This window comes from Cricetulus griseus, chromosome 5, assembly GCF_003668045.3.
Source record: "Cricetulus griseus strain 17A/GY chromosome 5, alternate assembly CriGri-PICRH-1.0, whole genome shotgun sequence".
Taxonomy (NCBI): domain Eukaryota; kingdom Metazoa; phylum Chordata; class Mammalia; order Rodentia; family Cricetidae; genus Cricetulus; species Cricetulus griseus.
Genome location: NC_048598.1, coordinates 26720472 through 26731874, shown reverse-complemented (window position 1 = coordinate 26731874; position 11403 = coordinate 26720472).

Genomic DNA, 11403 nt, shown 5'->3' with positions numbered 1-11403 from the left:
GCCTCCTCTCAAACATGCCTTCTTGACATCCAAGCAGAGCACAGAAGGATTTCAGTGTGTGTGTGAAGAAACAGGTTGCTTTGGGGTGTTTGCAGAACAAAACTCTGTGCTTTGTAGAGGTGACAGTGAAATAATTCACAGCTAAGGTAACTTTTCTTCTGTGTTTATGGTTTGCTGAGGGGGAGCCTGGTTGTAATTTTTGTAATGCATCAGCTTTTGAAAATGCTTGCCATGGGTTGTTTTGTGTGTGTGTGTGTGTGTGTGTGTGTGTGTGTGTGTGTGTGTGTAAAGTCTTGAGAAGGCTTGTTGAAGGTAAAGGTCACTGGGAAATTGACCTCATGTAGACACAAGGCTATCGGAGCCCAGCCACGAGGAACACTACCCCAGCCTCCCTGCGAGCTGGAGGACCTAGCCAGAGCGCTATGCAATCTCTTTAATCACTTTACCTTTCATTTTCAACAAGTCATTAGGCTTAACAAATGATCCTATATGATTCTTAAGAGAAGAAACTTAAATTTTGACAATGGATGAGAAAGGAGGAAACAAAGGAGACAATGAATGTCCACCAATTTCCTCATCAACCCTTTCAGAGACAAGGCACATAGCATGTCAGGGGGGCCTTACTCCCTGCCGGTGCTCAGCCTCAGCATAGAGAGAGAGATGGTGCAGGGTGAAGGTCCTCGTCAAGAGACCGGGCAGCTCTGGGTTCAGCTCCTGACTGATGGGTCAAGCAATCCATCTCAGCATTAGGGAAATTCAGCCATATGATATAATAAGTATTACTTAAAATTTAAAAGGAAAACATACCTGAGGAACAGCCTGTGGTCAAAGTGGGGTAAATTGGTGGAGACCTGGTCAGGGATCAGTTCCATCAGGGATGATCTTAAAGGCCATGCATAAGCACTGTGGCTAATGCAGTAACTGGTAGAGTTACCGTCTAAGTAGGGAATATGAATTTCTTAGCTGGCCTCGAACTACTGATCTTCTTGCCTTAGCCTCTCGAGTGCTGGGATTACAAGCATGCATATCTCTATGTTTTGTGAAAGATTTGTTTTCTTTTATCTTTTAAGATGTATTTGTGTGTGTGTGTGTGTGTGTGTGTGACAGAGAGAGAGAGAGAGAGAGAGAGAGAGAGAGAGAGAGAGAGAGAGAGGTGTATGTGTGTGTAGCCTCTTGAAGGCTAGAGGATGGTGTTGGTTCCTCAGCAGCTGGAGTTACAGGTGACTGTGAGCTGCCCAACGTGGGTACTGGGAACCGAACTTGGGTCCTCTGCAGGAGCAGCAGGGATGACTGCTGAGCAAACTGTTCAGCACCAGGACTCGTTTTAAAAAGTGGAGTCTGGTTTACAGTTTTCACAACTTCTTAAGGAATGCAAAGTGTTGGCTTCTTTCTTTGCACACAGTTAAAAGAATCATCATCAAAACAAAGCCAGAGGAAAACTCCCTCTCTGGTTTTAGTCAATTGTTCTTTGACATAAAAGAAAATTGGACAAAGGAAATTCACACACCATCTTATACATTTTAGTTGAAAAGCACAACATTTAAGGGCACAAGCCTTTAATCCTAATACTCAGGAGGCAGGGGCAGGCAGATCTCTGAATTCCAGGACAGCCCCAGCTAAGGCATGAGCCTTCCTACTCAAGTGGCATGGATATTAGAGTCACCCATCACAATTTGTGTATTTTACCCTGGGAATACAGGATAATTCTATTTCCAGTAGAAGGTGCCCCTGCCCCCATGCCCCAAAGCAAAGTCAATTACAAATAAATGAGTGCCTGCCATGTCATGGCTAAGACTCCAGCGGACTTTTCATTCTTCCTTCAAGCTGGTTGACAATTGTATCGCTATCTTGTAACAAACAATGAATGCCCAGGCAAACGGTCCATCCCACTTAAGGTTATCATACACGGTCATTTGGAAGAGCTGCCACCGCTTTTGTGATGTCTTTTCCATTATCTGTCACAGATTACCGCAGTTTTGACGAGAGGATAAATAGAAACGCATGAAGTGACAATCTGAATTGGTAAAGGCAGCGCTTCGATCCAGCCTTGGCAGCGGTGTGGCTACCTAGTTTAGCTACTTGTATGTCGGGAGCAGCAGGGCCAGACAGCCCCAGCAATGGGTAACCACAGAGCGGCGCTCTGTCCTGCTAGTGCTTCCCTCCCCGCAGCCAGGGCTGACCAGAGCTTTCACACAGCTTCCTCCTGCCCACTTCAGAGCCTTCTCTTTCTCTCCTCACGCCCCCAGGAGGCCAGGGAGGCTGAGGGTCGAGGTCAGAGCCAGCAGACCCAGGAGCCATGGGAGAGCTCATTGCAGAGCTCATTGACCCTGCTCTGCGAGTATCCTCGGCTGGGCATCTTTGGGTAGTGAAGCTTAGCAACCTGATACAAGTTCGGGGCCAGTCAGGAAAGAACACTGGGCACACTGCAACGCTGGAGAAGAGTGTATTTTACCGACAGCTCCTTACCGGTACATGGGGCAGAAAGTGCAGACTGATCTAAAGGAAACTGATAGTTTGGGATGGAAAAACGTGTGTGTGTGTGTGTGTGTGTGTGTGTGCGCGTGCGTGCGCGCGTGTGTGTGTGTGTGTGTGTGTGTGTGTGAGAGAGAGAGAGAGAGAGAGACAAGGGGCACATTTATAAATATGCAAGGTAATGAAGCAAGCTTGAAAAACTCGAGGCAGTCCTGGTTGAAGAAGCTAAAGCCGGCTCCAGCCTTGACAACTTCTTAATTGAACTTACAAGGTCAAGATTAGCTATACATAGAGTTCTAGAACCCTGCAAGGGCATTAATGAGGCCTTGAATCACACTCTCCAAAATTAAGCCATTTGCAGGTGAGTAAACTTGTGATTATCAAAACTAATACACCTGATTTAGAGGTGCAGCTTTTCTAAGGCCTGGATGTACAAATATTTAGCAAACATTGGTTTTAGAATGAAGACACAAGATGTAAACATGCTGCAGAATGCCTCAACAGCCCGACAGTTATTTTATTTTTAATTTCTTTCTCTTCTAGAAAACCATCAACTAACACCATTCCCGCTCTCACATCTCAGTCTTCACTAATAGAAGAATCCTTTTTGAAAGCTATAAATAAGCAATTCAGGGATATAGAGAGCATTCTCAACTGAGGCCAGTAGCTTCCAGTTTAGTACCGGTTTTTATAACAGGCCTAGAAGAAATTAAAGAGACAAGTGTGTCTCAATCTGGAGTGTCAGATTACTGAAACAATGGACTCCCCAAAGAAATGGGAATTTCCTCCAAGAATCTCATGCTTCATACAGTTCTAACAACTTGTCAGAACACCCTACAGAGTGATATGAAGCCGAGGCAAGGATGGGAGTATGGTGGGCGGGGCCTTACCTCAACCAGGACAGCTTTGATTGTCATATCCATAGTTATCTATTTAGCTTCATCTCATCCCAGGACCCTGGAGATGGACTTGGGGGAGTTTCTGGGTCTCTTGGAATAAATCATCCCTTTGGTTGTTACTTGACTAATTGAAGATGAGTAGCCAACCTATGATAAAAATGGTTTTGTGCTTGTTTGTTTGCTTGTTTTTAGCATATAAGGAAACTTACCAAGACAAAGTTGTGACCCCCAAGTTCCATACGCAGTTTACAGAGGAACTCAGACTCTGTAAACTGCCAAGCAATCTTGCCAATGGGCACTTTCAGTTTCCATGGCTGAGGGATTTTAATCCTCTTCTTTCCCATCATGCTCTGCTTCAAGACTTAAGGCCAGGGATGTCAGGCAGCTGGACTAAAGAATACAAAGAAGCTGTAGGCTTCTCTTGTCACATAGCTTCTCTTGACTCCAGTGTACTGTTTCCCTCTCTTCTTGAGCGATGGGACATCGTTCTGAGATTACAAAGAGTTACAGGGAGATTCCAGTAGATCCAGGGAAGCCTTTTGGCTGAGCTGGAACTCATAACTAACCCACACCTGGTGACATAACATCTGATGATTTAGCTCATTACTTTTGAGGGCAATTTCTTAAGGAAAAACATAAGCATACACACAGGAAACAGTGCAAATCAGAGTAGGCTCTGGGGTTTTCTTACACCAGGGCACACCTGTGTCAGCATTCCCTACTTCAAAAGAATTAGCACTATGAAGGGAGGAGTGTCCCCTGTCATCACCACTCCAAAAAGGTGGCTGTTTTCATGTTTGCCCTCTGAGAATGATTTGTCTGCTTTTGACTTTTATGAAAGTCAAGTTGCATGATATATTTTTGTGTCTTGTGATTCATTCATGTTGCTACATTCATTGCTGTAATATGTCCAGGTCAGACTGTAGCCAGCTCTAGGTCCCTTCATAACGTGGGAAAGAGTAGTTTCCAGAATAGCTTTGTCCTGGCAGGCAAAAGCACTGGACTCCATTTTGAATGCCAGCACTGAAACAAGACAATGGTTCACCAGGGTGGGCACACAGATAATGCCATCTGTCCACCATAGACTGGTAAAAGACTTAAAAGTAAAGAGGGTTGGACTGAAGAGACGGCTCATTCTTTAAAGGCTAGGCCTATAACCAAAAAGTCAAAAGAATGCTATCCTGTAAATAGATTGGGATCATCTGAATACATGGTATATTAAAATCATCTAAGGGGCTGGAGAGATAGCTAAAAGTATGGATTGCTCTTCTAGGGGACCTGGGTTCAGTTCCCCAAAGCCACATGGCCACTCATAGTCTTCTGTAACTCCAGTTACATAGAATTTGACACTCTCTTCTGGACTCTGTGAGCACTGCACACACATGGTACACACACATTCAGGTGAAATACTCAAAGACATAGAATAAAATAAATCTAATTTTTATTATATATTAAGGAAACATCACACTCATGAGACTGAGGAAGGGAATACCTTTACCTGAACCCCTTAAAGAGGACACTTAACATTACAATTGTGACCCCCCTCACATCACATACACATCCCTGCCACCAGCCTGCCATGTGACTACCTAGTGTGTCAAGGAATCAATAGGCAGAGAACTCTCAGCTGTCTCAAGGGCTTCGGTTCAGCTCAGCCCCCACTGTTGATGTAAAATTCTCACTCCATGGCTTGCTGTGTAGCTGGGTGGCTGGCCTCTGGAGTCCTGCTCCTTGATCCTCTCTTCCCAGATTTCTCCCTGCATTTATTCTTTCTGCCTGCCAGCCTGGCCTATCATTTCTCCTGCCTTGCTATTGGCTGTTCAGCTCTTTCTTAGACCAGGCAAAGTAGCACAGCTTCAGAGTTAAACAAATGCAACATAAAAGAATGCAACACATCTTTGCATCATTAAACAAATGTTCTACAGCATAAACAAATGTAACACATCTTAAAATAATATTCTTCAACACATGCCTCTCTGACTCTTTTTGATTCTCTATCAGCTTCATATCCTGCCTTTCAGGTCTATTTGAAACTCTTCAAACTCTACTGTGGTGCCTCTGAATCCTTTGCAGCCCTTCTGCAACACACACACACACACACACACACACGAGAGAGAGAGAGAGAGAGAGAGAGAGAGAGAGAGAGAGAGAGAGAGAGAGAGCATATATTCCTATGCGATGTGTGATTTGAAAATTAACATTAATAGTTAAGGTCAAAATATGAGAACCTATGTTTGCTTTGGCTAAGGAAATCAGGACAATTTGACAAATTGTTGCCAACAAAACCAATATACCTTGCAATAATTTATTATGATTCAATACATTTGGATAATGAAAAGACCCAGCTTGTGACACAGTCCACTCATGAACATTATTTCACCGTGTGAGTATACTGCAGTGCAATTGTCTATTCTACTGTTGATATGTGTTTGGGAAATGCTACATGCAATACTGTTATGGGCACTCCTGTTCATATCTCCTGGCCACCTTTCATAAGGATTTCAGCTAAGTGAGGACTGAGAAATGGAATTTCTGGCCCCCATGTTCAGTAGATCCCTCAGTCAACATATTCAGTAGAATACGTAAGCTCTTACTGTTCCACACTCTCACCCACTCTTAGCCTTTTCAGGGTTTTTAACTTTAGAAATTTTTGCGGTGAGGTTAATTTGCATCTTGACAATGGTCATGTTTAATACCTTCTCATGGTCATATGCGCCTTAGGACTCTTAGTGGGGAAGGGCTAGTAGGCCCCACCTTGCTCCCACTCCTTTCCTGAGTGCTCTGCAGACAAACTCTGTACAGGTGTCTTTAGACTCCAACTAACACCAGTTTGTTCCTACAGTAGTCCCTAGATCTTAACTGATGTCACTTAACTAGTGTCCTTTTGACTTCTGAACTTGTAACCACACATTTGTTTCTTGTAACACTGAGTTAGCACCCTTGATTTAAGTACTCGAAATGTGATCATTTGATATGCTCACAAAAATTATATTTACGTCTTTAACATCTTGTTATTTGCACATAGTATGTCTGATATTTCTAAGAGACATTCTCCCTCGCTGTTTTTCTTTACAATTTTTTTTTTTTTTGGTGAGGCTACAAAACTACAACCAGATGAATTTCAGAAAGAAATTTCAGTTAGAGTGCTGCACGGATTTGAGTTGGATGCTCTGACTTACTGGACTAAGAGAGAGCAGACAGCCTTATCAACTGCATTTGCTTGCCCAAGAGTAAGGGATGCTCTGAATGGCTTTTATGAATTCTTTCTTCACTCTATTTTCTCATAGCTTGTAGCTAGTGTGTTGGAAAGGTATTGATTTTATGGTTGTCTTGAGTCCCGTCACTTTATGAAATTTGCTTAGATTTAACAGCCTTTCAAGTCATCAGCTTGACTTTTCTAGGCATAGCATGAGTGCATAGGGAAGTTTTATTGTCAGTCTTTCAAACATGTATAATTCTTTTCTGAGTCTATCCTATACTATCATTTTCCTTCCCTCCCTTCTTCCCTCCTTCTCTCCCTCCCTGCCTCATTCCTTCATTCCCTCCCTTTCTTTCTTCTTGCGGAACTCAAACACAGAGCCTTGCAAATACTAGCTAACTCTTTCACCACTGAGCTACATTCCTAACCCTTGAATTTTCTATGGCTTCCAGGAGTCAAAAATCCCTTCTTGACATGATCCATTTCCCTAGCCAAATGAACACACTCATCTCACACATAGCAGGTTTTTGTTTTAGTTTTTTTTTTTTTCCAGAGTTTCTCTGTGTAGCCCCATCCTGGAACTCGCTGTGTAGACAAGGCTGTGGGAAAACTCAGAGATCCTCCTGCCTCTTCTTCTTGAGTGCTGGCATTAAAGGCGTGTGCCACAACAATCTGGCTTTGCCAATGTTCTTAATATTCTCTTTGGCATATAGTTGCTCTTCATCAGGTGCCCTTGCCGATTTCCCTTCTATTTCCTGGCCCCTCCTTCTCTCTGTCCTACTTTATTATTCTCCTACGTTATTATGTGTAGGAAGCCGGTTCCTACATTATAATGGTGCCTGAAGACACCAAGATGTGAATTACTTCACAGGCGCTGGGTAATCTCCATTCCTTTGATCTCTGCCTATCCCGTGGCTCATTTTTGCCTGAGGAGCTGAAGCCATTCTTAGGGTAACACGTCCCAGGCGGCTGGTCAGCCTTTATATAGGGATGGTTTTCTTGGTTTAGTGTCTCTGTTCAGTCTCCACTCTGGTAAGATGCATTAAAGCTTGTCTGCAGAAGGATCCGAGTGTCCTGCGTATGATTTCTTGCTGGCGAGAAATACAGAGCATGCGCGGGACATATGGTGCCGAAACCCGGGAAGCTTAACATCTCCGGCACCGCGGAGACCCCTTGGTTACAGGGCGGATTCAGAACTGCAGGATGGTAAATTCGGAGAGGTATGATTTTTCTGGACTTTGGCTTGGGACAATCTTAAAGAAGTCCAGAATTACATATCAGAAACCGAATGTAATGAGAGAAATTCGGAGAGGTATGATTTTTCTGGACTTTGGCTTGGGAATGTTGCTATTGTGGGAGGTTAATATAGAGGCTTCTATGCTTTTACTAGGAGCTATTTTGACTTTTCTCACTGTTACAGCAATCTTAAAGAAGTCCAGAATTACATATCAGAAACCGAATATGGTGAGAGATGGGGCGCGCCTAACAATAAAATATAAGAAAAAAGGACCTCCCGGAATGTCTACTGACAAGGGAGTGTGTACAGCAACAAATAAGAAAAAAGGACCTCCTGGAATGTCTACTGACAAGGGAGTGTATAAAGCTTTAAATCTTGATAGCTCTGATGACTCTAAAAGCTCAAGAGATAAAGTTTTAAAAGGAACAGCTCAGCTGGATGAGGGAGAGACAGAGAAGGAGGGAGAAAGAATGGGGAATGGCCGGTCACACCCCGGTAAATTTAGGAGAGATGAGGACTCGGAACCTAGCCTCTGCCCTGCAACGAAACTGGAAGCCTTGGAGCTGAGCAGCTCAGACTCTGAGATTTTAGACTCTAACAAGGAAGCAGAGCTAGAGGAGGAGCTGCCAAAAGTAAAAACAAATATGAGGCCATCGCCTGTTAATTCAGCGGGTGTACTTCTATCAGCACACCCACTATTTGGAACCGACTCCTTCTTACCATCAGAGGAGCGGAGAAAATTACAGATGGCTTTCCCAGTCTTTGATAGGGGAAAAGGCCATGCCTGCTATTCAACACTTCTTAAAGGCCTGGAATGCCTGGGGCTTTAAAGCCTCATTAACATTGACACTCGGGCCAAGCGTCTCACCTCAAAACCTAAAAAACCAAAAGGAAATGGTAAAATGAAAAGATATCTTAACTGATCTTTGGAGAAGCCCGGATCCTATTCTTATAAGATCCAGGGGAGCAATATTGTGTTTTCTCACAGGATGAAGAAAATCCTCTGTGGATCCCAGAAAGACTCACCCGAAGAGCCCCTACAGACCTTCAAAAGTCGGAACTCCACCCTCTACCCCCGGGAATTGAGAGCCGCTATTGTTATCCAGATTAACTCCTGCCCTTGGCGGAGAGATTGTCACTGCTTAAGGGGTGGGGGTGTTATTGTTTGATGCAGCCGTTTGCGGATTGCTGTTATTTTTGGCTGGTCTGTGAGAAAAGGGGTGGGGGTGTAATTGTTTGATGCAGCCGCTTGTGGATTGCTGTTACTTTTGACTGGCATGTAAGCTCCAGGGCTCAAACCAAGAGATCACCCAAGCGCTTATATTTTGGCTAAGCAATAGGCCGCCGGCCAGACAGCTCTTGCACACCCGGAGCCTAGGCTCATTGCACAGGGTAGAGTGTCTGGTCTGAGCAGCCCAAAGAGGGATGCTGAGCATAGGCATCGCACAGAGTTGCCTATTATGCAGGCTTCTCTGGGAGGTACGTTGACCTGCATAAGGGTTACCTGCCCCAAGACTTCCCTTTCCCAGAAAAATGGCAGAGGACAGGTCAAGAGCGCTTCGGGTCAAGCTAACAGCCTGAGGGCGACTCTTGTACACAGTCTTAATGTTTGATTTTGGGAAGGTTCAGCCTCTACCTCTATCCCTCAACATTTGGGTGACCTATTTGCTTATAAAAATATATAAAGCCTTTTCATTAATTAATAAAAAAGGGGGATATGTAGGAAGCCGGTTCCTACATTATAATGGTGCCTGAAGACACCAAGATGTGAATTACTTCACAGGCGCTGGGTAATCTCCATTCCTTTGATCTCTGCCTATCCCGTGGCTCATTTTTGCCTGAGGAGCTGAAGCCATTCTTAGGGTAACACGTCCCAGGCGGCTGGTCAGCCTTTATATAGGGATGGTTTTCTTGGTTTAGTGTCTCTGTTCAGTCTCCACTCTGGTAAGATGCATTAAAGCTTGTCTGCAGAAGGATCCGAGTGTCCTGCGTATGATTTCTTGCTGGCGAGAAATACAGAGCATGCGCGGGACAATTATGTATCTTTCAGGTTTCAACTATAAACTTATCTCTGATGTGAGGCCTTCCTGCTGGTGGCCTTGCCAGAGGAGCTGCAAGTTGCAATTGAAGTTCCAGGTGTCAGCCCATCAGAAGGGAATCCTCTGATGGGCCAGTCTTGTTTAGGCAAGGCCATGAGACTGCAGACCCTGGAATGTCTTTGGCTTCTGCTGTGCCTTTACATGTTTGCTGCAGCTCTCTTTCTCTGGTATCTAGCATGGTGTGAGTGGATGTGGGGAGATCTCCACTGCCTGTAATATAGTGTGCTTATCTCTTGGAAACATCCCGTTCTACTGGGCATTTTTATCTGTGGACTGTCAAGAAGATGACCCCTCCCTAAGCTGTACTATCTAAATTGATAATAATAATTATAGCCTATGCAAAGTTTTGGTGAATAAAAATAAATACAAGGATATGTTTCACAGCCCAGGGTCTGTGAGTTTCACCTAAGGAGCTGCATCGGTTGTAGCTCAAGTTAAGGATTAACAACTGAGTCCCAGTAGCCCAGGTAGTTCAGGTTCTTCTAACCATAATGTTGAGAGATGTGTTCACAGGTTTTGGAGTGCATCACAGCTGAAACAAAGCTTTGAAAATAACAAAGCTAGACTAAGATGTTTTTATTAAATAACTTTGAGGTGAAAAAATCCAAGAAAATCTAAAGTTTTAGAAAGGCACATGGTTAAATGTGGAACTCTTTAAGGTCAGAGAACAAGAACAAAGCAGCCCAATTATTCCTGGCTGACATACTCTCCTTGGTAGGTTTTGTTGATGACCAAAGGTGATGATTAATTCCTTATATCCATTCTGCCCTCAATCTCCTGATGAAAAAAAAAACAAAACTATTAATGAATGGATGTGTATCCTAAAGACTTCAAGTAGAGCTGACTGATTCCTTTTCATATATGAAAGTTTAGGTTTGTGATTCCTTTAAGATTCCTTATAAAATCACCTTTCAAGATAAGTAAATAAAGTAATTGACCCTTTGTTTGTAACTTCGAAATGCAGCCTGCCAGTAAAATACCTGACAAGAACACCTTGCTTGCCCACACAGTTAATCTATAACAAGTTGCTTGGGTATGAATGTATATGGGTTCTTGGGATAATTTGTTTTTCATCTGTAATACATGAAATGTTTAACCATGTGAGGGAGATGAAAAACATGTTTTTACCTATAATCATTCGCTTAAGAAATGGAATGCAACTGTTGTGACTCTTGTACTGCCTAGAAGATTCTGCTGGGGTATAAAAGCCGTGAAAAAAACATGAGAGGATAGGGAGAGAGAGAAAATAAAGAGAGAATAAAGAAACAAGAGAATAAACAGTCTGTTTACTTATCTATGAATTAATTAGAATTTTTTCCATGATGCCCCTGTCAAGGGTAGAGACGATGACCGATAATATTTGATTTCTTAGTTCCTATCATGGTGCCTCAGGTGTGGTTGGCACTCTGTGCTTTATTTTCCAAGGTGGTTTCTTGTTTGTTTACTGTTGTTTTCTTTCTTTCCCCTCTTTCTTCTTGTAATCACAGGGATTGAACC